Raw genomic sequence first — 25,901 nt, forward strand, 5'->3', positions numbered from 1 at the left:
TTAAGTGGAAGCTTTTTCAATATATACAAGCCATAGTTGCTGCTTATTTATCTTATGCACCTATCAATTGACAAAGCCGTGGAGATCGATAAGGTAGCGCTGCTTCCCCTTCAAGCCGCATTATACCAACCTTATCATCGCCCACGCGGCAAAATAAATCCAGTGGAAACACTACACTGGGGCTGGGAGGGCCTAAGGAAACGAGCCAAACTACAGATACTATATGCTCCCTCTATGCCACTGGCACATAATCCACATCTACCCCCCCCCCCAAGGAAATAAAGGAAGTATGGTGTTAGCATGTGAGATGGGAATGAATACTTTTATGGATTTATATCCAGATGGCACCTTCCGCCCCCCTCCCCCACCCCCCAACGCAACAAGACAGCATTGAGCCTCGGTTCCTATAATACAGAGTATGGGCGGCTTGCCTTGGAGCACATCTCACGTACCCTTGTTCTCCTCCCGAGTTGCATGCTCTCGAACACCTATTGACCAACCTCTCGCCACGTAGGCTCATTACACGCTTATATAGCAACAGACAAACAACATCCCCAGTGATAAAACCAAAGGCATTTGCCGATTGGAACTCCGAAATTAAACCCCCCCTCATCGGAGGAGCAGTGACAGTTCTGTTGTGGCCAGCTTCGGAGGTTATCTCCCAGCTACAAGTTGAGATTAATTCACTTTAAATTCCTACACAGATTTTATAGAACCCCCGCTCAACTGCACTGGATGGGTTTGCGGGCTGATGCTGGCTGCTGGAGGTGTAGGGCCACGCCGGCAACGTTCCTAAACTCGGTGTGGGACTGCCCCGCCATAGCAGGGTATTGGGTGGAGGTATTTCATTAAATGGGAGAGATCCTGGAAATCTCTGACGAACCCTCGCCGCTGGTGGTAATACTGGGATTTGTGAAAGAGACACCAACCAACACCCATAAACTACATGCCATGCTGCTGCTACTGGCCAAACGCAGGGTGGCCATAGATTGGGGAAAGCCTACTGCGCCTTCTGTTAAGACCTGGTCGCAGGATGGCAACTTTTGTCAAACAGAGCTCTCTATTTTCTGGGATTTAATGCCGGCCGCCTCCAGGCCGGCATTAATTGGTGTCAGAGTGGCTACTCCCAAATCAACCCAGGGAGGCCAACACACTCAGCCCTGTAGCTCACAATGCTGGTATTTAATCCAATCCGTTGTCTGTAAGCGAGGTAAACATCTGTGGCTACATGGGTCCAGCGATATGACCAATCCGCTAATATGTAGTAAAGAAATAAAGATAACCGTTTGTGATGATTTACTACTATTCTGATGATTTTATACAAATATGTAATGAACCTGACCTGGAGTTTAATGTTAGGTTATTGTTATGGTTAAAGTATGCCTTTTCCAGCTACTGATGTAAAGCATTATTCTGTACTGTGATGATGCCAAATAATGAAAATGCCAACAATTGACAAAGCCAATAGTCCTGACTTGTTGTAGGTATGATGTTACTTGTTGTAGTAAATATCTGGATTCAATGACAGAAACAGCAAAATACAAGTCGGCCGGCACACTATGCTAAGCACAGATTTTTAGCTTATATGTTTTAAGCCACGCCTTAATTAAATTGGCTGCGCCCCTTTGAGAGACCCCCCCACCCCAGTTTTTTCATCCCACTTAAATCCCTGGTGACCATCATTGTTGCAACAATGACCCACTATTTATTCATTTAATCTTGGCCACATTAAAGACCCCCTCCCATCCTGGAAGAACTTGTGGACAATGTTTAAAAGGGGGAGGTCCAGGGGTGTAGGAGACAGTAAATTTCTAGGGGGGAACACAGACAAATTTTGGTACTTTCCATTGACCCAAAGTGCCTTTGCATTGCAAAGTGCCTGTTCTTGGCGGCAGGCTCCTATAAACGTAAACTAATACAGTTGCATAGTTCTCAAGTGGAAAAGAAAGGCAGGCATTTAGTCACAGATTGCAAGAATGCTTGTATGCTTGTTCTGCAATAATGCAAGGGCGGACATGTGATGTCAAGCGTAGGTTTTGGATTGGAAGAGTACCCTTTAACACCAGGACCGGCTTTAGTGCTGGTGGCGCCCGGTGTGACAATGTTTGTTGGTGCCCCCCAATGACCACCTCTGCAATCAATTTCCTCACTGCTACTCTTTAACAGTGCCCCCAAGTCTCCATAACCACTCTCTCTCAGATGCATTAATTAGTTTTATAGCGCCACTCATACCACTGTAGGGTGTCAGAGCACTTTACATCACACACACACTGCACAGAGACAGTCAGTCATACATGTGTAAATCAGTGTACTGGAAATGTTGCAAAAGACAGAAGACTACAAGGTGTAGCAGTCACACGTCATCCATACTGGTAGGCAGTATAGTTTGAGAGTGCTTGTTCTAGGGAAGAACAAACTCAGAATGTAACACCATTGTTGGGGGTTCTCTTTAATGCTAAGAATTGATTTCTACCCAAATGAACCCTTTTTGCAACATTAGGATAATGAAAGACTGGGGGAAAATCATAACGCTCTAATCCATGCCTTGCAGTTTGCATGCAATCTTTGATGACACTTAATAGCTCACTGTTCTATATTAGGATTTTTACTTTGAAACTGCAAGTAACAAAAGGATCGCTCTGAAAAAGGCAGTACCCACTAACCTGTTTATATTATGTGCACTTTGTGATCTGCATGGTAGACGTTCTTTGCAGCAGGCATATTAACCCTCTGCGCTACCTTACAATGAGTCAAAACTTCCATTAGACAAATCTCCCATCTCTCTCGAGGAAAAAAATTATTCACCAAAGTTATCTTGACTTTTTTATTGTTGCCTTAAAAATGCTGGAGGCCATGAATGCGGCAACAGGTGCTACTTAACCCATAATATACTTGCAAAAAAGGTGCCCCCACCAGAAGTCAGCGCCCGGTATGGTGGCACCAGCACCCTCGTCCAAAAGCCACCCCTGTCTCAACACTTTCACAAAACTTTTCAGCTGCCTCGAGGAAGCACATATTTTTGGCACAAATTCCTGTCTACTGTTTTTATGTAGATGGGCCTTGCATAAAAAACCGTGGGTGGTTGCATGGGAATGCCCACTTACAACCCTTGGAACTCCTCCTTACTGCAAAGCAGTATGTAGCTCTACTTTGCATTATGTTAGGCCATATTCCAATGCCAATCAGAATTAGTGTTGGAAAGTAAATGCCAACACAACACTTTCCCTGGGTTTGTGTCACTTTTGTGAAGCAAACCTAGTGAAAAGTGTTAGTATAGTTTCTCCTAAGTCTTTTTGCACATTTTATGGCAGCCTATCATTTACTGTGAACAGCCGAATACATATTGTAAACTGACGTATGTATTCGCAATACTTTCTCTCCCAGTCTGGGACCTCATAGGTCTATAAACACACAAGTCACGTGTCCCTGATGCATCAACCAGTTATACACACAGATTTCTAAATGAATCATTTTAAATAACTAAGCTTTCTTATCAGAACACTGCATTTCCACTGATTAGTTTATCTTTAATGTGTTTATCACTTAAAGTGTCTGCATTATATTTCTCATGCAGTTATCGCCATCGTTCAGGGCCACTGGTAGTATGCAACAGGGAGGACCAAATTATGTGGCATGGTTGACTAAATTATGCAGCAATATAAGGCAAGTTATGGGGCATAATGGGTACGTTTTTTGATGATATTACTTATTTTGACATTTTTAGACATATTAGCACTGGAAAAGTTTCACATTATTAGTACAAGTTTAACAGCTCTATAAAGGAATAAGCAACTGAAAGTTTGACGTGTCAGCTTGTGAATAGCTTTCCACTGCGCTGCAATTTGCGTTGCTGCAGTTTTAGTAAATTTCATCCATTTGAGCTAGAATCTATTTTTTATAAACTCTGACGATTATGCAGCAGATGATGGATTACGTTACTGATGCGACAAATCCAGCAGCTGCACCATCGCGTTATTCAAGTGGCTCTGCTTATGGTGAACAGCTCAACATGATATTAGTAATAGTCACAAGCTGGCCCACGCACACCGTGTACAAAAGATTAGTACAGCACAGGATGCTAGCACAGCCTAATGTGAAAAGCTGTCACCATCAGGTGACTCATCATGAATTCCAAAAGCAGATCATGAAATCTTTGAAAAATGTATGCGAGAAAATGTAAAACAGGGAAAAACAGCTGGTGCAAAGAAACAGAATGTCAAGGTTCTAGACAGAAGCCCTGAAGATCCTAACCCTCGACATTCAAACGTACTGTGTTTCTTGCAAGACCCTGCGGTGTTTGGTAAATCTGGAGCAAGGTAAGACAGCACAAGTCGCTGCCTTGGATTACCCTGCCCCAGGGAGGCGTTACAAAAGTGGCTCGTGGGTGTTCAATGCATCAACCCATGGATTTTGGCGTATTCCTAGATTTATCATGAGTGGTAGACCTGGGAATGTGTCAAAATGCTATGCCTTCCCAGGGAAGGTGTAACAAGTAGCATACTCAGAAAGAAGAAAACACCTCAGAGGATTGGTTTTGTGCAGGAAGGTTTCCATTCCTGCACAAAAACAATCCTGCCTGCACCATGATGCAAGAGGGCCTGTTTGGCGCGAGACAGCCAAAAGTGGGCCAGTGCAATGAGAGGACAGGAACTCATCACATAATGTTAAATATGGTGCATTCCAGCCCTCCCCCTTTCAGGCAGCTCAGCGCAGCAAAGTGTCTTGCTGTGTTGCAGGAAATATTGACAAATCTGCCCCTAGATTTCTGTGATTCCCATAGTGTTACACCCAGCCAGTACTTAGGTTCCTTGCTGTGCTTTCTGTTATCACATCCAAATATATAATGCAACAACTGACATACACCTAAAACCAGCCAGGACTATTGGCTTTGTCAATGGTTGTTAGCTTTGTAATATAACTGAGTAACAACAATGCTTTTGTTTGATGTAATCAGTAATGAAAATGTTTCAGTTCTAAAATTGTAGGAATGTGAATTAAACATTAGTAAGGCCTGTGGAAGGGGGTGTCTCAATCAATCCTGTTAGGTTCACTTTATGTTGAGCATGCACACCCTTTTACCCTCCATCTACATATCATACACCTCATCTTTCCTCTTCTGCACCCTCTTTTCCTTCTCTCGAATGCACTTCCTCGCACCCCTTTTACTTCACCATCCCTAAACTAAACAAGCATTTGCAATGCAATAGGTCTCGCATTTACGCAAGTTTGAGCTATTGCCCTTGCAAATAACAATAACTTTTATTCTTGTTTTCGTTTTTAAAACATAAATAAAAGGCATTGTCATTTACAATGCCAATAGCTTAAACTCGCGTAAATGCGAGACCTATTGCATTGCAAATGCTTGTTTTTTTGCTGGTCAAACACTTCAACATAATCAGAGTTCCAGGGTTAATTTTTTTCAGGCGTACACTACGTCATTCGAGTTTCAACCTGTTAACTGGAAGAACATCTAGAGAACTCTGCTCTCCCTTTTCAAGGCAGCATAACATTGAACGCTAGGAATAGGCCAATCACACGACTCGATGGCTTTGAACACGACTTGTAACTATTCTTTATTTTAAATATGTTTGCAGCTCACAAACATGGGCCGTTTTTAACCTGCCTAATATTCACCTGTATCTCTAACAATGATTTGCCAATGCCATGTGGAGGCAAGGGATAAACACAGTGCGCCCAAACGCAAAGAACAGAACAGGCATGCATACTGCTCTTTGCCATAAATACTAGAAACCTATCGAAGGCCAGCAGTGTGTGATTATCTTGGTTGGTCTGAAGATGTGCTTACTCCTGCTGCAGCCATAAGGCAATCCACCCCCAAGCTGTGATCCTCCATAATGCAATGACGACATTAAAGACAGCCCTGCTCCTTTCAGCCACCGTGACGAGCAGCCAGAGGGGTGTGACCATGTGTGAGACACACAGAGCGCGCTACAGAATGGAAATACTTAGGAGTCATTAAATGCTACTGCGGTCCAGCTCTGAGAAGCAGCCTTCACAGGGCGAGAGGGACGTCGTTTATTACATGCAGAAATGTTTCACGTGTGACTGTGACTTTCCATTCTTAAATAATTAACAACCCGTCTCCCCTGTTACCACAGCAAAGTAAATACATATTCATGCTTGCTCGGAAAAAGAATTGAAGCTAAACACATTGGCTCACAATGTCAAAGCGTGTATGAGAGACAACGGAACAGATCTGCATAAACGTTTAGTTAAATCGTAAAGCTTCAGTTCGCTTAACATCTTAAATTGAACTATGTAACAATGAAAACTAAATAAGTGACCGGTTTAAAACATGGTAAAGAATATATACTGGCAAGCCGTTTTAAGGGCATCTTCACGAGTTGTGATTCTGTCATATTGCTGATACATTTATAGAATGCCTCCGTGTGCGGATGGTCACGACGCTATCATGCGTCGATATTATTTGACAGCGTACTGACAAAAGATGCATACATTTTTCATGAAGTTCGACTGAGCAAGAAACACCTACGCACTCTTCAAAGCTTCAAACTAGAATGTAACATAAAGAGCTCTCTGTACAATTGGTACACACAGAGGGTGGCCACCTCCCTCCAGGTCAGGCACAGTTTCCAATCCTGAACTTTTGTATGAGACTCTCATGCATTGTGGGTGTTGTAGTCTATTTTGCTTCAATTTAATTAATTAGATTCACACACCTGAAATCAATGATTTGAAGGTTAATATTAGTAAGCCTGGGCAAAGCACTACGCTACGCTCGCGTAGTTTGTGAAGTTGGCGCTACTTCCCACTACGCGAATTGCACATAGCACAGTGCAAACACTCGTAGCGTAGCGTAGTGCAGCAGTCGTTTTTTGCTTGCTCGTGGTCCTCAACGTCAAGTTGGCGACCGCGAGCAAGCAAAATGACATCCCTGCGAGACTTTTTCCTCGTTCGCGATCAGCGACATCAAGTTGCCGATCGCGTGCGTGGAAAATAAACCTCCCGGCGAGATTCTCAACGCGGGGAGGTCAGGTTTCTCATTGTGATTGGTCGCGTATGCTCGCGACCTCTCGCGATGAGAAACTACCAGTCCGTGTTGAGAAAGCTGCCGCTCGAGTAAAAATCTACTCGAGCGGCAGAAAACGACAATGCCGTGTTCAATGATTGCACAGTGCAGACAAGCATCCGGCACTGTGCAATCATCCCCGAAAAGGCTACTATGCAGTTCGCATAGTGCTACGCGTAGCTTGCGTAGTGCACTTTGCGTTACTATGCGTAGCGCTACTTCGCGAACTATGCCCAGGGTTAAATATTAGGCGGCAACCCAAAGCACGCAGCAATAGACAGGGGGAGAGAATGTGGCCTAAGGGGTAGGGCGGTCTCGGCAGGTTCGCTCAACATTTTGTCATTCTGGGAAAATCTCTTAATCTCCCCGTGCCTAACATAATGAATGCGTATGTAAGGTAACTGGTGCTCATGTAAAGCGCTCTGATACCTACGGATCTAGTAAGCGCTATATAAAACTCCACACAAAAAAAACAGATTCCATGAAGTGAATTGGGATTATAAATGGGGAACAAGGGCAGAGTAATTTGATGATAGGCGGGTGAAGGCAGGGGCCCCTCTAGGCACAGGACACTGGATAGGGGGGCACCTGCTGAGGACCGCCGTTGCCCTCAGCAGCTTTGACATGTGAGTAGCTCCCCCGGCTGGGATGTGACCCAAAGCTCCTTGTTTCTTGTGTGCCTGCTGCTCTGTGAACACGTTCTAATCTAAAACACACTCCAAAAGAGAAGAATAAAGAAAATGACGATGAGGCCCTCGCGAGAAAACGCGAGCAGGCCAAAACCAACGCTGGAACACAGCCACAGAACAAACACAATACCACGCACAGTGGCCCTAGCAATCTATGTAAGAATAGCCTACGTTATGGAGGCAGAGTGTCAACAATCCACACTATGAGGAGAGAAAACAGATCACACTTAGCTTTGGCTGCAGCAGCGAAGAAAGAGGGAGAATGAAGAGGGACAGAGGACTACATACCGCTAGGAGCCTCGTGATTGGTGCATTGGAAGTGGACAGTCTCTCCATGGACACTCCACAGTTTTTTTGTATTGTTGTTCCCTATGGTTCATGGGAACTGTGGTTTGTTAACTTTGAATGGCTGCAGTGATTAAAGTGTAGAAAGTAAAGCATAATCCTCGCCTCCGGTCCTGACATAGAATTATATTTAACCAGGTATTGGGGGGCGCATGTTCGATGTGGAACCCACCCCTCACTGAGGGAACACACTTTCATGAGCTGGAATGTGAGGAGCATGGTAAACCCTCTGAAATGATACAGACTGTTGACAAACCTGATATGAAAGGGGTGTATTTTGTTCACCTGCATTCAGCTTATTTATCTCGATTGGAAGTGGCCAGGTTACTGAAGAAATGGACGGGGCAATTGTTTTATACTGCTCTATCATCTGGTGCTTATAGTCTCTTGTGAGTTAGAGATGATGGGACTCTTTGATGAACTCCTTAGAACCGTGACATAAGTGTGGGTGATAGAGTTCATGATGTCGAATAGTCAGTTAATGGTTACAAGCAAAGGAATAATGACGTGAAATACTAAGCTTGGTGTGTGTCATGATAATTTGCATGCTCCTGGGCTTGGGAGGACGCTACAACCAGTGACGAGATAGGAGATTATGTAAATAGTGCTTCCCAGAGAGTTTGCCATGATCAGACAAACTGTGTGTGCGTGCCCTGTGTGCCCCAGTCGAAGTGAAAACCAACAGCTGGTGTATGTGGGGTTAAAGCGCCACTCCAACTAGTGCAAAGCCTGTGAAGCAATTGAAGGCCTTACAGGAAGTTTGTTTGTCATCAGCTTTAAATTTTCTGGTAAGGTCAAGACAAGAGATACTGCCCCGCAGCCTAACACAGAGAAATCATTCATACAGTACTACAACGCTAAAGGCAATGACAGTCAGATGGTGAATTTTATTGTTTTTTTCCGTTTAAAACAGTGTGTGTTAACTGACATTTTACCCTAACTATAGATTTTCGTTAATCTTCAATTTTTTCAAGGAATTGCTAAGGCTTTTTTTAATGCAACGTAGGATATTATTAAAATACCTAACTCTAATGTCACTTTAACCTTTGTTTTTTCAGTGAACCTCTATGTTTTTTTTAACACAAATTAAGAAGTCCATCGCCGTACACTGTGTGGGGTTGGATACAGGGCCTGGCCATGCCCAAACCCAATGGGCGCCTACCCCCGTAGCGCACAGCATTTGGGCGTGCCCAGCGGGATTGGGCGCAGACCCATACTCTCCCTGCTGCGAACCACGGCCTGGCCGTAGGGCTATGTGTAAAAATATAAGGGTGTTATTGCATGTATTGCAGACATTCTGGCTTTGTCAAAAAGTCACCAATAATTATAATAAACTGTATTTTTCATAAATGGAGACAATGCAATATTTAATGAATGTGAGGGCCATAAATTATTTTGGAACAAAGTCCTTCATAAAACATTACCATGTCTCAGTTTTTCTTTTGAAATCTTTCAAGGCGCCAATTGCAACCATAAGATAAACTTCTAGAGTTCCCCGCACTCCAGCTGTTAGGCATACAGCTCTAGCTCAGAGTGCTTTTAACAAATATGGTAAGCTCTCAGGGGGTCATAGATTTAATGAACCTAGGTGACTTACTGTTTTTTCATGTTGCTCGTGGGCTGTTGCACACCCTGCAGCTCCTACATCATAAACGAATGTTTGGTGGTACCCCTGCCTCTTCTAGGGGTATAACTAGCAAAAACATATGCTGTGTGAAAAAGCCTTTGGGCATTATAGGGCGCTCCTTGCTAGGAGCATTGAATAATAAATGAGCAGCTCTTTCTCCGCTTATTATTCAAGTTTCCCTTTTTTTTTTTAAATACAGGAACATGGAGCCTCCTCCTCACCAAGCTAATACTGGCTCCGTGGAATGCATCCCTCTGGCATTTAAAAAAAAATTGGGAGTGGGCATGCAACTCCACTCCCCGAGCCAATTCTGGCACTTGGGACCCCATCCCCGGTGCCAGACATATATTTAAAGGAGAGAAAGGTATGGCTTTTCCCCGAACCAATACCGGACCCAGGGGTTCCAACCCCCAGGACCTAAGATGGTTGCCCAGGTCCCATCTGGGGTACCCACCGCACACAATGCTGGGGGGCCACAGAGGGAGACCAATAGCCACCGCCGGCTATCCTGCATGCATCCACCCTGGGTACAGCAGGAGTCGACTTTGCTCCTGCCCAACATGAGCAGGCTTTTTCTCTGCTCCCGCTGGGCGGAAGCAATCTCAATTTTCCCTACCCCCAACAGTGTGGGCAGTGTAGAAAATGTGTGCTCCCAATCCAGGGGAGCATTTTGGCATCTCCCAACAGGAGGAGCATACAACTCTTCCCTGTCCATGCTGTTGCAAGGAAACAGTATCCCAGGCATTGACTCTCTGAAAACAACAATAGAGCTGACCACAGGGTATGGGGTCTCTGGGGCCTTCCGAGGCTCAGAGGGGGGGGCCACATGCCACCCTCATGAACAGTTATGCAACGGCCCAAGGGGATGTGGTCTTTGGGGTCCGATTAAGCCTTGGGGAGGTTAGCCACATGCCCACACACCTTTTAAGTAAATACTGCCCCGGGAAATAGGGTTCCTGGGACCTTTCGAGGCTTTATAAACATTTCCTTTTTAACGATGCTCCATGTGAAATATTGATTTGACACTCCCTAGAATTTGTAGCGATATAAATTAATCTTTCACTCCACCGAATAGTCGAGTCAAGTATACTAGCACAATACAAAAAGCAAGGCACCCAGTAGAGTCTTTCTTCATGGTCCAATACACGAAACTACGCCCCCGCTTGATGACATCATGATACGGACGCCAAGGACGGGCCCCGGAAGATTCCGCATTAAATGCCGGTCTCCCGAGCAGCCGCACATCCTCGGGATCCCTACTGAAGGCCGCAACAGGTATAGATGGAGGGCAGTGGACCTTGACAATGTGAGCAGAGCCCCCGGTCTCACCTACCGGGCAACCTCACCGCACTGAGAGTCTCGAATGAGACACCGGCGTGTTAACTCTCAGTTTTCTGATTTCAGCGTGTGACTACAGGCACTGCCCCCTTGTGGAATCGATGTCGTAAAATTGAAAAACGGACTGTAGTAAGCAATACTTTCACTCTTATAAAACAAATACTCTGCTCCGTTGGAGGCACAGGGCACAGTCCTTGCGAGGAACGAGACCGAACAAATTCATTATTGCGCATTTTACTATTATGTAAATCGCGATGCATGCATGGGTGTACCATTTTGTCACCACCTCATAGATCAAATGTAGATCGAGCTTGACACTGCATGTGGCACACATGAGTGCATGCCTGTCTCATGATCAGATACTATATGTTCTATGTGTGTCGTGATGATTATTGTTTGTGTTTTGTCCTTTACAGATTTCAACAGCGCTACTAAAATACAAGAAGTAGTAGGAGGAAACGACTAGTTTCTCTCCAACCATTCGCACCTTAGCATGTGCGCCCTTTTCACAATCCTGTACTCACCTTGACCGGTTCACTCACTTTTTGATCTGGTCCAGACGAAAGCCAGCATATGACACAGTCTGGCTGAAACATGTAGACCTGTTTTTTAGGATACATGAGTCGATACATAAAACTCAACACGTATCCGCATAATCCAATTTTTAACCCTGTCATAGGGCCCCATTTTTAAAATTACTTCTATCTTTGGAAGGGAACCCTATAGATAGTTTTAACATCACTATCACTGCACCATACACCAAAAGACCTGCTCCTCTGTAGTTCAGGCGTCGTAGCACATCCAGGGTGCACTCGGTGACTTGGATGGGACCCGATGATGAAGCATGCCACCAACTAGTTTGGTGGGTGAGGGTTTTCTTAAGAAACCTATTGGTTTCTCAAACACAAACTAAAGGCCTCAACTACGAACCAGTTCTTCTTGATTATAGACGTTTTATCCAATACACCATGATCAGCCTTTTGGCTGCTCCTAAGGGATGTCCCAGAAGCACTTTGCTTCTACCCCATTTGTTCCCCCTTGGAGACTCTAGGCAGGTCAGGGATCGCCAGATCCCAGGTCAGGACTGCCGTGGAGACCTCCTTGTGGTATTGGGACACTCAAACCCAGGCCGTGGGCGTCAGGTGCAGAGTGGGGCAGACTTGCATATTTGGTGAGCAAATCCAGTGCTCACAGGAGACAAAGTCTTTTCAAAGAAGGCAGGGCAGGGTCTCCGGGTTCTGGGGGGCTGCTGGCTGTTGGACATGCTGGGATTCCGCTGGAGCAGGTCGGGACAGGCCGGTAGGGCTGGGGCCAAGTCAGTTGGTGTCCTCCTCTGCTTCCTTTAGCACAGCTCTTCAGTCCTTCTTCTTCTTTCTTCTTGTCTGAGGAGGCAAGGTTCAGGGTTGCCTCTAAATACTAGATTTAGGGGCATTTCAGGTAGGTACAGGTTGGGACCAACGGATCCCTTCCTTGGGGTGGGTAAACCCCTATTATGCCACCCTCCAGTGCCTCACTCTGGTTGACTGGGTTCCCCCCTGTCACAACACCACCGATTAGTCTAAATTACAATGCAGAAGGTGTTAAAAGACGGTGCCTTTCGAAGTACCCGCGTTGGCGAAGATTAACCCCAACTTGGAAGATGTCTTTGAGATCCATCCTATGTGGATTGAGAGTTTCTTCCACTCTCCAATAGACTCAGTAGTGCACTTCCTGGAAGAGTTCTCGGTCTAGTTGTTATAGGCACGAGACTCGTCTCAAGACTTAATGCGCATGCGCAAGGTTTGCGCGGCGCACTTCAACTGTTTTCTGTCACGAAAACGGTCGCTTTTTCCACAGAGCGCCCGTTTCTTCTGGGAGTCTTTTTTTGGAGAAAGTCAATTGTGGGGGCCCAATACCACATTCTTAGGGAAGTATTCTTGATACTTCCAAGTATTTTGTGAGGAGATTTTCTGACATGTTTTGATTTTTGCAGTGGCTTCTCAGACAGTAAAAACCTTCTTGACAAGAAACCTTCTGTGGAAATCCTGTGGGTGAGACAGCGGATGCAGTCACTTCGGAGAAGTTGTTCAGTGAAGAGAACACTTCTCCATTTCCAAGTAAGAGTACTCATTTCTTCATTTATGGATCTGCAAGCAGAATTTTAGAGAATAGCAAGGCAACGGAGGCACTCTTGTTCAGCTGAATTATCGAGCATATTGAGTTCAGGAGATAAGGCATCTGATATTACCAGAACTGTGAGATTTATCGAAAGACTATGAGCAGAGTTTTTGGCTACTTCATGTTCTGAACATCAGCGCCAAGGCAATAAAAAAGAAAAGGACTGAGCAACAATCCAAAGACTGATCAAATAAAAACAATAGTCAAACAAATATAGAGGGAGGCAAAGATCTCTGGTATCATAGGTAATAGATAGGTTAAATAAAGAAATCCATATCAGCCAGTACTAGAGGCAGGAAAGATTTAATAAGTGTGCTTGTGTTTGCAGGTTCCTTCACAAGAAAGAGAAAAGCTGAAGAAGAACCAAGGTCCAGAGGCAGTCTCTCTTTTGTTTGTCTTCCACTTCCCCTTTCCCCCTTGACTAAATACAGAGGCAGTTGTTCTTCACCTGTCACTGGCTTTGGTGAGAGGGATTTGAGGACCTGTTCATCTGCTCCTGGGGAGATCGTATCCTTGATCTGACTGATTGAAGTGCCACCCTCTTATTGAGGAGTTAGATCCCCCCCCGAGCAGAATGGCGGAAGGAATAGATTTAAAAACCCTAACTTCAATTTTAGATGGTATGCAGAAGCAACTAAACTGTGCCTTAGAAGAGAATAAGTCTTTGAGAGAGGAAGTTAGGAGATCGAGTCAGGAGTCAATTCAGACAAGGCAAAAATTAGATGAGTTAGTGGCATCAGGTTCTGGTTTTAAGGGTTCACAAGGTTTACCTGGCAATTTATCTCCCTCTGATATTTCAACTCAAGTGATTCATGCCGTTTCACCAATTATTCCATTGGCACCCCCTGAAAGATTTGGTGGGGATCCTCAAAGAGCGCAAATATTTTTAACACAGTGTTCTTTGCATTTTCTGTGTCGCCCAGTCATTTTTGCTGAGGATCAATCAAAGGTGGCTTTCATACTGTCGTATTTGAATGGTGATGCCGCAGCCTGGTCGATGTCGCTGGTCACACAGAATGATCCTATGTTATACAACTTTGACAACTTCAAGATAGAATTTCTACGAATTTTTGATCGACGATCAGCCTCACAAGCCACAGACAACGAGTTATTGGAGCTTAAACAGGGTAATCGGGATTTAGTGGCTTATCTTGCCCAATATAACAAGTTGATTGTCGAATCAAAGTGGCCTGAAGCCAAAAGAGCAGCAATTTTTTACAGAGGGTTAAGAGAAGATTTAAAGGATGCTTTGGCACAGATTCCAAGGAGACCCACTGAAATATCCGAATTAATCGATCTAGTTTTGCAGATAGATCATCGCTTGAGTGAGAGTCGAAATGAAAAAAGGAGAGATGTACGCCCACTCCCACCTCGTTTTGATCGAATGAAGACAGAAGGTCACAAGCCTTTAGAAAATTCCTCTTCTGAAGAACCCATGCAGATAGGATCTATACGAGGGCCTCTGTCCAAAGAAGAAAAGGAAAGACGAAGATCTGGTCACCTGTGTCTTTATTGTGGTCTCTCTGGCCATTTCGTAAAAGATTGCCCAAAAAAGCCAAAATCATCGCTGCCGGGAAAAGAGCGGCTTCACCTGTAGAGAGAGTTGCACAGGTGGAAGCGAATTCAAAGTCAACTCCTAATTTGCAGCAAGTTGTAAATACCTTACAATCCTCTGCACCTCATGTGGTGGTCTCCTTTACAGCACGGTTCCGAGAACTGGAAATCAGCGGAGTTTCAGTGATGATAGATTCAGGGGCAACTGGCAACTTTTGCGACATCAAATATGCCCGTCGAATGGGAATAAAATTTGTTGAGAAGCAGGTTTTGGAAGCTGTCAGAGCGGTAGATGGAACAAACTTATCATCTGGACCGATCACTCATGAAACTGAAAAAATTCAATTAACGGGATTGAATGGTCATTCGGAATTGTTGACATTCAACTTGATCGATGCCCTTCAATTTCAATTGATTCTGGGTCTTCCCTGGTTAACTGAACACAATCCACACATTGACTGGGAGAAGAGAACAATCACCATGAATTCCACCTTTTGCAAGGAAAATTGTTTTGGAGAACAGCCCAAGTTATTTGAAGAGTCTCCAGCCCGGAAGTTGGCGGGTCATCCTGCTTTAATTTGTTCTTTAGAAACCAAAGAAATTCCTGAAGAATACAAGGATTTGTCATCCGTGTTTGATATAAGAGAGGCGGAGAGACTTCCCCCCCATCGTCCCTATGACTGCAAGATTGACATCGAACCAGGGGCAGTTTTGCCTTGCAGTAGAATATATGCATTAACGGAAACTGAAAATCAATATCTTAAAGACTATTTGGATAAACATCTGGAAATGGGGTTTATACGTCCTTCAAAATCGCCAGTCTCATCTCCCTTATTTTTCATTCCGAAGAAAGATGGAGATCTTCGAACTTGCATTGACTATAGAGCCCTGAATCAAGTGACGATTAAGAACCGATACCCGCTCCCGCTAATTTCAGTCTTGCTGGATCAAGTGAAGAACGCTAAGGTCTACACTAAATTGGATTTACGCGGGGCTTACCATCTGATTCGCATTGCTTCTGGAGACGAGTGGAAAACAGCCTTTCGAACCCGTCATGGTCTATTTGAATACTTGGTGATGCCATACGGGTTATGCAACGCTCCAGCGGCGTTTCAACACTTTGTGAATGACGTCCTCAGAGAGTTCTTAGATAGAATCGCCGTCGTTTATATTGACGACATTTTGATTTTCTCTGACACTAAGGAAGAGCATGTCTCACATGTTAGGTTGATTTTAACTAGATTGCTTGAAAATCATCTATATGTGAAATTGGAGAAGTGTGCCTTTCATGTGGAAAAAGTGGAATTTCTTGGGTTTGTGTTATCCCCAGATGGAGTAAGCATGGATAAGACCAAGGTGAAGGCAGTACAAGACTGGCCATCTCCCAAGTGTGTGAAAGAGATCCAAAGTTTCATTGGTTTTTCAAATTTTTACAGGAGATTCATTTCAAATTTTTCTCACAAGGTCAGCCCCATCACGCGACTGTTAAGGAAAGGAGTAAAATTCGTCTGGGATGATGAAGCCGAACAAGCTTTTCAATTTCTGAAGAAATCTTTTACTCAAGCCCCCATCCTGTTGCATCCAAGAACTGAAGAACCATTCTATGTTGAAGCTGACGCCTCGGATGTAGCCATTGGAGGAATTCTGTCACAGCGCCACAAGGATACTGGCCAATTGCATCCAGTGGCCTACTACTCCCGAAAGTTAACTCCTCCGGAATGCAATTATTCGATTGCAGACAAAGAATTGTTGGCGGTCAAGAGTGACTTTTTGGAGTGGAGACATTATTTGTTAGGGGCTGTGCATAAGGTCACCGTGTACTCTGATCATCGCAATCTCCAATTCCTCAAGTCAGCCCGGACACTAACAGCCAGACAACTACGTTGGTCGCTATTTTTTGCAGACTTTAATTTTGTAATTACCTTCAGACCAGGTACAAGTAATGTAAAAGCAGATGCTCTCTCTAGAATACATTCTGATCATTCAGAAATTGATCAAAAGAAACAGAATATAATTCCGGAAGAGAAAATCATCGTAGCCACACTCAATACAGACTTTTCTAATGAAATTCGAAAGGCAATGCCTTATGAAGAAATGACTCATTGGGCAAAGGAGGAATCGGAGAGAGAAATCAGGGATGGTCTTCCATATGTAAAAAATTGTCTCTATCTTCCGACTAAGAGGCTGCAAGAGAGAGCGTTGAAACAATGTCATGATGATCCACTTGCTGGTCATAAAGGAGTTCAAAAGACTTTAGAATTGGCAGAAAGAAATTTTTGGTGGCCAAGGATGAAACCACAAATACGGCAGTATGTTTCCACCTGCGAGAGATGTTTGCAGGGAAAACCTGATCGAAGAGCTCCTCATGGGCTTTTGATGCCGATGCCAACCCCACCTCATCCTTGGCATACGGTATCGATGGATCTGATTGTAGATCTCCCTCCTAGTCAGGGTTTTAACACCATTTTGGTTATGGTGGACACATTTACTAAGATGGCACATTTTGTCCCTTTGAAAGAGATTCCTAGGGCACCCCAATTGGCACAATTGTTTACTCAACATATAGTAAGATTGCATGGGATTCCAAAAGTTCTAATTTCTGATCGAAGTTCACAATTTGTTTCCCACTTTTGGAAGGCCTTTACTAAGAAGCTAGGCATTGATGCTCGCTATTCCACCAGTTTCCATCCCGAAACTGATGGTCAAACTGAAAGAGTCAATCAAGATTTAGAACAGTACCTCAGGTTATATTTGATGGATCAGAAAGTTGGGTGGGCAGATTTAGTGTGGTCAGCTGAGTTTGCCTATAACAATGCTAAACATTCTTCGACAGGTTACACTCCCTTCTATTTAAATTATGGCAGGCACCCAAGTGTAATTCTGGAAAAAGATGAGGGATCAGTACCAGCAGTGGAAGATTTTATAGATAAGGTCCAAAGGTCATTAATTCAGGCAGGAGAGAATATTGAAAAGGCCAAAGGTTCATATAAATTGCAGGCAGACAAGAAAAGAAGAGGGAATCCAGTTTTTAAACCAGGAGACAAGATTTGGTTGTCCACCAAAAATCTAAAACTAAAAGAAAATCGTAAGTTCCAACCAAGATTCATAGGCCCGTTTAGGGTTAACACGATGATAAATCCAGTGGCGGTTAAGATTCAGTTGCCATCCTACCTCAAAATACACCCAGTGTTCCATGTTTCATTGCTAAAGAAAAGTCCCCCAAATCTAAGATTCCGTACTCCCCCAAAACCTACAGTGATAGATTCAGTGGAAGAGTTTGAGGTACATAAGATTCTAGATTCAACCTATAGAAAAGGTAAATTGTAATATTTGATCAGTTGGAAGGGTTTTGGTCCAGAAGAGAGATCCTGGGAGCCGCACTCTAACGTCCACGCTCCAAAGCTCATTCAAGACTTTCACCAAAAACATCCAACCAAGCCAAGATTGAAGGGACGCTTTTTGGTGGGGGGTACTGTCACAACACCACCGATTAGTCTAAATTACAATGCAGAAGGTGTTAAAAGACGGTGCCTTTCGAAGTACCCGCGTTGGCGAAGATTAACCCCAACTTGGAAGATGTCTTTGAGATCCATCCTATGTGGATTGAGAGTTTCTTCCACTCTCCAATAGACTCAGTAGTGCACTTCCTGGAAGAGTTCTCGGTCTAGTTGTTATAGGCACGAGACTCGTCTCAAGACTTAATGCGCATGTGCAAGGTTTGCGCGGCGCACTTCAACTGTTTTCTGTCACGAAAACGGTCGCTTTTTCCACAGAGCGCCCGTTTCTTCTGGGAGTCTTTTTTTTGAGAAAGTCAATTGTGGGGGCCCAATACCACATTCTTAGGGAAGTATTCTTGATACTTCCAAGTATTTTGTGAGGAGATTTTCTGACATGTTTTGATTTTTGCAGTGGCTTCTCAGACAGTAAAAACCTTCTTGACAAGAAACCTTCTGTGGAAATCCTGTGGGTGAGACAGCGGATGCAGTCACTTCGGAGAAGTTGTTCAGTGAAGAGAACACTTCTCCATTTCCAAGTAAGAGTACTCATTTCTTCATTTATGGATCTGCAAGCAGAATTTTAGAGAATAGCAAGGCAACGGAGGCACTCTTGTTCAGCTGAATTATCGAGCATATTGAGTTCAGGAGATAAGGCATCTGATATTACCAGAACTGTGAGATTTATCGAAAGACTATGAGCAGAGTTTTTGGCTACTTCATGTTCTGAACATCAGCGCCAAGGCAATAAAAAAGAAAAGGACTGAGCAACAATCCAAAGACTGATCAAATAAAAACAATAGTCAAACAAATATAGAGGGAGGCAAAGATCTCTGGTATCATAGGTAATAGATAGGTTAAATAAAGAAATCCATATCAGCCAGTACTAGAGGCAGGAAAGATTTAATAAGTGTGCTTGTGTTTGCAGGTTCCTTCACAAGAAAGAGAAAAGCTGAAGAAGAACCAAGGTCCAGAGGCAGTCTCTCTTTTGTTTGTCTTCCACTTCCCCTTTCCCCCTTGACTAAATACAGAGGCGGTTGTTCTTCACCTGTCACTGGCTTTGGTGAGAGGGATTTGAGGACCTGTTCATCTGCTCCTGGGGAGATCGTATCCTTGATCTGACACCCCCTCTTCAAGTTGGCAGAGAATGGAAGTTGTGCTTCACCTCGCCTCCCCCACCGGAGGGGTGGGGTTGGCAAAGGTGGGCACACCTCTCCTCTTATCTTGATTTTCCCCGATTCTCCTGCCCAAAGTGGAGGTCATAACCGGTGGGGGCCCATTTCTGGGAGCAGCAAATGACTGGGTCAGCTCCCCTTCGTGGACGCTGCCCATCCTGGGGAAGAAGACTTGGCACCTATGCCCAGGATGTGCTTTGTTTCCAGACCCTGAGGGGTGGCAGCTGGTGAGCAGCCAGTCAGCCAGGACACTAGAGTTAGGTCTTCTTTCAAGGGGCATCTCTGAGATGCCCTCTGAGTGCATTTTTCATTAAATCCCACACTGGCATCAGTGTGATTTTAATGTGCTGAGAACTTTGATATCAAACTTCTCAGTTTTCAGTAAAGCCATTATGGTGCTGTGGAGTTTTTAACGACAAACTCCCAGACCATATACTCTTTATGGCTTTACTGCACTTACAATGTCACAGTGGCATAGTGCAGCCAGCTAGACGGGTGGCTGACCTATGCCAAAGGCAGCGGACTGTAGGCATGGCACACATCATGTTGACTCTTCATTTTTCTCTGCACCAAAACACTCAGCCTACAATTCAGTGTGTGGGTGTTAAGGTACAGGACCTTTAAGGGTGACACAATAAGTGCTACAGCCCTTAGAGGCCTATCTGGTCACAGGGCCCTTCGTACCTAGATACCTTTTTACAAGGGACTTACATGTGGGGGTACACAGTACAATTTTAGGGAAAGAACATAGGCCCTGGGTACCTGGTTGGCAGGAGCCCAGGGCACACTTAGTGAAAGAGCATCAACATCAGGCATAAAGTGGGGGAGCAACCATGCAAAAAGACAGCTTAAAATCTTTCTTGCTCTCGTTCAAGGACTTGATCTTGGCTTTGTGGAACATGCTCCTTATTGTAAGGCACCCTCCTTTTTTCAGTTTTGAAATCTAGGCCAGGAGTGAAGCTAGGATTTGCATGGATTGGTGTGTATGGTGCTACAGGTGTAGAGACGTGGCAACCTGGACAAATCATCCTAAAACTACCAGTGTTGTTTTGGTAATTGCAGATGCATGGAGCGCTCTAGGTCTTTGAGGTTTGAGTATCCCGCGCAGGTCCCATATATCTCTGCTCGCTACTGTGCGGTCCATAAAAAGCCAGCGCTTTTCTTATTTGCGTTTTGAACATTCTATTAGAATGTAGAGGTGAGCCGCTTCCTAATATTTGGAGATGTCATGAAGTGCAAAACCTCCTTTCTCTAGTGGAGCCATCAATATTCTTTTATTAAATCTCGCTCTTTCCCCTCTGCAGACATATTTAACAATGTCGTTTTGCGGGGATTGTAGCTTGTTTTCAGGTACGGCAGTGGGAATGGTTTGAAACACATATGGAAATTATATTAATTTTCATCACGTTGATCCGCTCTAGCCATGAGATAGATTGCACCTTGTGAAAGGTCATTCGAGTCTTGCATCCCTCACGATACTGGGTGGGAATCTCTAGGATCGTTATTTTGCCTCCACTGCAGCATCTCCCACCCGCATGGCCACTTGGCTATGGTCTGATATAGTGCCCCCTTTAATATATATATATTTCAGTAACCGACTAATCGGGTTCCTGGAGAGACAAACACGTTTAGTCTAGTATATGACTTGTAGACCTGAGAATAGAAGTTGAATTCATCTAGCAATCTATAATGCCCAGTTCTTCAAAATGAGCTTTCAGTCTATGTGAAGCTGCTCTTGTAGCCCGTAGGTTTTGTGGCGATCTATCCAATTCTCTATGCCACATCAGATTAAAATTCCCTCTTAGAATAAAGCCCCTCTCTGCCGGGCCCACTAGGGTAGATAGTATACGTTCTAGAAAGGCTTCCTGATTGGTGCGCATATATTGATGAGTGTGTAGGGGGAATTGGCTATCTGCCGTTCCTGTCTTTCTGCACCTGTTGGATTTGTAAAGGGATTTTCTTATCATGAAGAGCTTCGCTACGCCCACTGTTTTTTGTTTTCCTTGAGGCCTAGTACTGTGTTGGGCATCCCTTGTGTATCATTCTAAACTGGTTATGCTTCAAGAGCTGTGTCTCCTACAAGAAGATAATATTGGTCTGTTGGTTCAGATATCACCAGACAAGGCATCGCTTTCGTGGCGAGTTCAGACACGTTACATTCAAGGTGATGTATTTAATGATGTACCCCGGCTCTGTAGGATGTGTACAGTAACCCCGGCTCTTTATACCCCGATGGCAACTATTTCCCCGCTGTGCCCTTGATGCTTCCCCTGTGCGGAGGTCATTCACCCAGCTTGGTCCCTTATTACCTCCCATGAGAGGGCTTTTCCTGCAGGCACGTTACATGTCTATTCAGAGTTCGGTTCACCCCTTTATTCTTGGCTTGGGGTCAGTGTAGGGTCTGTCATTTGTCGCCTTTCGATGGTGGTTTCTTCTGCTGTTTCTTCACAGAGCGTGGAGGCCTCTCTCCGTGGTCACTCTCTTCGCTCTCGGCCAGGATACCCAAGACCCTACTGCCTCTTCAGAATTTCCACTGGTTTCTCTGAGCCTTTCCACATGTAATGAAGGCCATCCGTAATACCAGATTTGTTGTTTGTTGAGATCCCTGGTCACCATTTGGAAGGCTCTGAATTTCTGAAGCGTGGTCGGTGAGAGATCCTGAAAGAGAGATACTTCACTATCCCCATAAGGAGTTTTCCTTTATTTGTGAGCCATCATCATTATGTATTCTTTCATAGGTAGCTTTTGAGTTTGACCACAATGTCCTGCGGTGCCTCTTTCGCCTCTCGTGTTTTGTACCCCACCCTGTGAGTTTGCTCTATGCCGACACATAGGTCTGCATCTGCCTGTACTACGGCTCTAAATAGCTCTGTGAAGTATTTGATCATATCTCCCTCTGTTCCTTCTTTTAGGTTGTGAATAGAAATATTCTCTCGTCTGGATTGTTTTTCCAAGTCCTCATTATTTTTGCCAGTCAGGACACTTGGGACTCAAGGTGGCAAATGGTGGAGGTGACCACTTGGTCAGCTTCCATCACCTTTGCAATAAATTCCTCTGCTCTTTCAATTTGCTAGCCCAACATCTCCACATTTTTTCCAACTTCAGCACTCAGGTTTTGTGAAAAGTTTTTTCCAGGTCTTGCACTCATCAAGGCACACTTTGAGATCCTCTTTTATCAAGGAAGGCCTCTTCCTCTTCATGGTCTGTGGTGGTGTTGATTGTTAGTATCAGAGCTAAGCAGTCTGTAGTAGTAGTCTGTGATTTCTTTTTTTTTATGCTGCTTCCAAGCCCTGGGCATTTACCTTCATCACTTGCCACACTCAGTTGATTATATCTTATTGGCAGGCCCCTCGGCCAGTGTGCTTGAAAGCATGCCGGTTGCCCCCTCTTCTACATTTCAGGCTTATCATGTGCAGCTGGACCCACAGACTTCTAGCACTTGTGGCTTGACACTCAGGTCCAAACCGGGACTCTAGTCTGCCGTCACCTCTGTCCCCGCCAGCACTGGGCATTTCCCTCTGTCAATCAATCAATCAGGTGTTTGTTAAGCGTGACTACTCACCCGTGGGGTCACAAGGCGCTGGGGTAGGGGGGTTTTGCAGGTTCCAGTCCATCAAGTAGGGGGTCTGTCGAAGAGCCAGGTTTTGAGATTTCTTGTAAAGATGGGGAGAGATATTGTCTGTCTGAGGTGGAGAGGGTGGGCGTTCCAGGCTCTGGCCGCGAGGAAGGAGAAGGAGCGGCCGCCTGATATGGTCTTTCTGGTGCAGGGGACTACAGCGTAGGAGAGCTGGGCTGATCGTAGGGTCCTTTGGGGTGCGTGGAATTTGAGTCGGGTGTTCAGGTATGCTGGTCTAGTGTCGTGGATGGCATTGTGAGCGTGGGTGAGCATCTTGAAGGTGACTCTAGCTTCAATGGGGAGCCAGTGGAGTGTGTGCAGGTGCTGGGAGATGTGGCAGTGTCTTGGCAGGTTGAGGACCAGTATTGCGGTTGCGTTTTGGATGTTCTGTAGCTTGCAGGTGAGGTTTTTGTTTATTCCGGCATAGAGTGTGTTGCCGTAGTCGAGCCTGCTGGTGACCAGGATGTGAGTGACGGTCTTTCTGTTTTCGACGGGGATCCATTTGGAGGTCTTAAGCAGGAGGACGAGACGGAGTTGATCTGGCGGTCCATTTTGAGCTCTGAGTCCAGGATGATTCCCAGGTTGCGTGCATGGTCCGTGGGGGTGGGCGGGCTTCCGAGGGCGGAGGGCCACCAGATGTCGTTCCAGTCGTCTGGGTTAGGGCCCATGATGAGTACTTCCGTTTTGTTGGTGTTTAGTTGTAGGCAGCTGTTTTTCATCCATTTGGCGACGACTTCCATGCCGTCTCGAAAGTTGTGTCTGGCAGTGTTGGGTTCGTTGGATAGGGAGAGGATGAGTTGGGTGTCGTCTGCGTATGACACAATGTTGAGTCCGTAGGTTCTGACTATGGGGGAGAGCAGAGCCATGTAGACGTTGAAGAGTGTAGGGCTGAGGGAGGACCCCTCGGGGACTCCGCAGGTGGTAAGTGTAGGGTCCGAGAGGAAAGGGTGGGAGTCTGACCCGCTGCGTTCTGCCGGAGAGGAAGGAGCGGATCCAGTCGAGGGACTTGTCTTGGATCCCTGCGTCATGGAGTCTGCGTATTAGGGTGCGGTGAGAGACTGTGTCAAACGCCGCTGAGAGGTTGAGGAGGATGAGGGGTGCTGTTTCTCCTTTGTCCAGTAAGGTGCGGATGTCGTCTGTTGCGGCAAGGAGGGCGATTTCCGTACTGTGTTTTTTTCTGAAGCCGGATTGGGAGGAGTTGAGGATGTTGTGCTCTTCGATGAATGTGGCGAGTTGGCTGTTGATGGCTTTTTCGATGACTTTAGCTGGGAACGGGAGCAGGGAGATGGGTCTGTAGATTTTGAGGTCGGAGGGGTCCGCCGAGGGTTTCTTCAGGAGGGGGTTGATCTCAGTGTGTTTCCAGTCATCAGGGAATGAGGCGGTTGCCAGGCAGCGGTTGATGGTGTGGCAGAGCATCGGTGCGATGGTGTCGGCGGCTCTGTTGAAAATGTGGTGGGGGCCCCGGAGTGGATTGACTTCATCGTCTTCAGTGTGTCTTCAGTGGTGAGGGCTGTCCAGTTTTCATTCGCTGGAAAAAGGTGCTGAGTTTGTCGCAGAGGTCTTGTGAGGGAGGGATGTCGGTGGACTCGCTGGTGGGTTGGGCGAACTCCTTGATGATGTTGAAGAGTTCTTTGCTGTTGTGTGCATGAGTGGAGATTCTGTCTTCAATCGCTTTTTTCCTTGTTTTTCTGATGAGTTGGTGGCAGCTCTGAAGTTGTTGTGGGCTTCTGTGGATTTGGTGTTCCTCCAGGCCTTTTCGAGGTGGCGGCAAGTGCGTCTGGACTCTCGAATTTCGGTGGTGAACCATCTAGCTTTCTTGGCGTGGGTGTTTTTGTTTTTCTTGAAGGGGCTATGGCGTTGGCGCTGTTGGAGATCCATCTGTGCAGGGTTCGGGCTGCGGTGTTGGGGTCGTCGTTTTCCGCGATGGTTGGGGTGGAGTTGCTGAGTGATGAGGTTAGCTGGTCGTCGGTGATTCTGGTCCAGTTTCTTCATTGGAGCAGGTGCTGGTGTCTGTGGATGGTGGGTGTTCTGAAGGTGAAGTGGACGCATCGATGGTGAGTCCATGGGAGTTTGGTGGTGTGGCTGAAGGTGATGGATTTTCCTGTTGTGAAGAGTGGGTCGAGGTCACGATCTGGCGGAGTCCAATGTTGTGGAGGTTGTCCAGGAGGGATGTGGTGCTGGGGTCTAGTTGGTTGTTGAGGTGGAAGTTGAGGTCTCCCAGTAGGGTGTAGTTGGTGGACGCGATGGCATGCGGGGAGATGATGTCCGTGATGGAGTTGGCGAAAAGTCTGCAGGGTCCAGGGGGTCGGTAGATGAGGGTTCCTCGGAGGGTGGAGGTAGGGCTGGCCAGTATTTTGAAGTGAAGGTGTTCCATCAGGTCTGTGGGCTCGTCGGGGAGTGTGCTCAGGCAGAGGGTGGATTTGTAGACAATGGTGAATCTTCCTCCTGGGCGGGTGGGGCGGTTCTTCCTGGAGATCTTGTATCCTTGGGGAATGGCGATAGCGATGTCCGGTCCCGAGGTGGTGTTGGTCCAGGTTTCGGTAAAGAATATTACGTCTGGGGTGGTGCTGTCAAGAAGGTCCCAGATTTCGGTGGCGTGTTTGTGGAGGGATCCGATGTTGAGGAGGATGCATAGCAGGGTCTTCGGATCAGTTGTGTTCTTGCGGGCAGGTTGCGCTGGGTCTGTGGTCTTGGCGGTGCTGCAGGTGTGCTGGCAGCGGTGACAGCTGAAGGGTCCGTGGGTGTCGGCTGGTGATGCTAGCTTGCAGTTGTTGTTGCGGCCTGGGTTGAGAGTGTGGAGTGCCGCTGGGTCGTAGCGATGGAGGTGCAAAGATCCAGGGTTCCTAGCGTTGGTC

This window comes from Triturus cristatus, chromosome 2_1, assembly GCF_964204655.1.
Source record: "Triturus cristatus chromosome 2_1, aTriCri1.1, whole genome shotgun sequence".
In the NCBI taxonomy this organism is placed as follows: domain Eukaryota; kingdom Metazoa; phylum Chordata; class Amphibia; order Caudata; family Salamandridae; genus Triturus; species Triturus cristatus.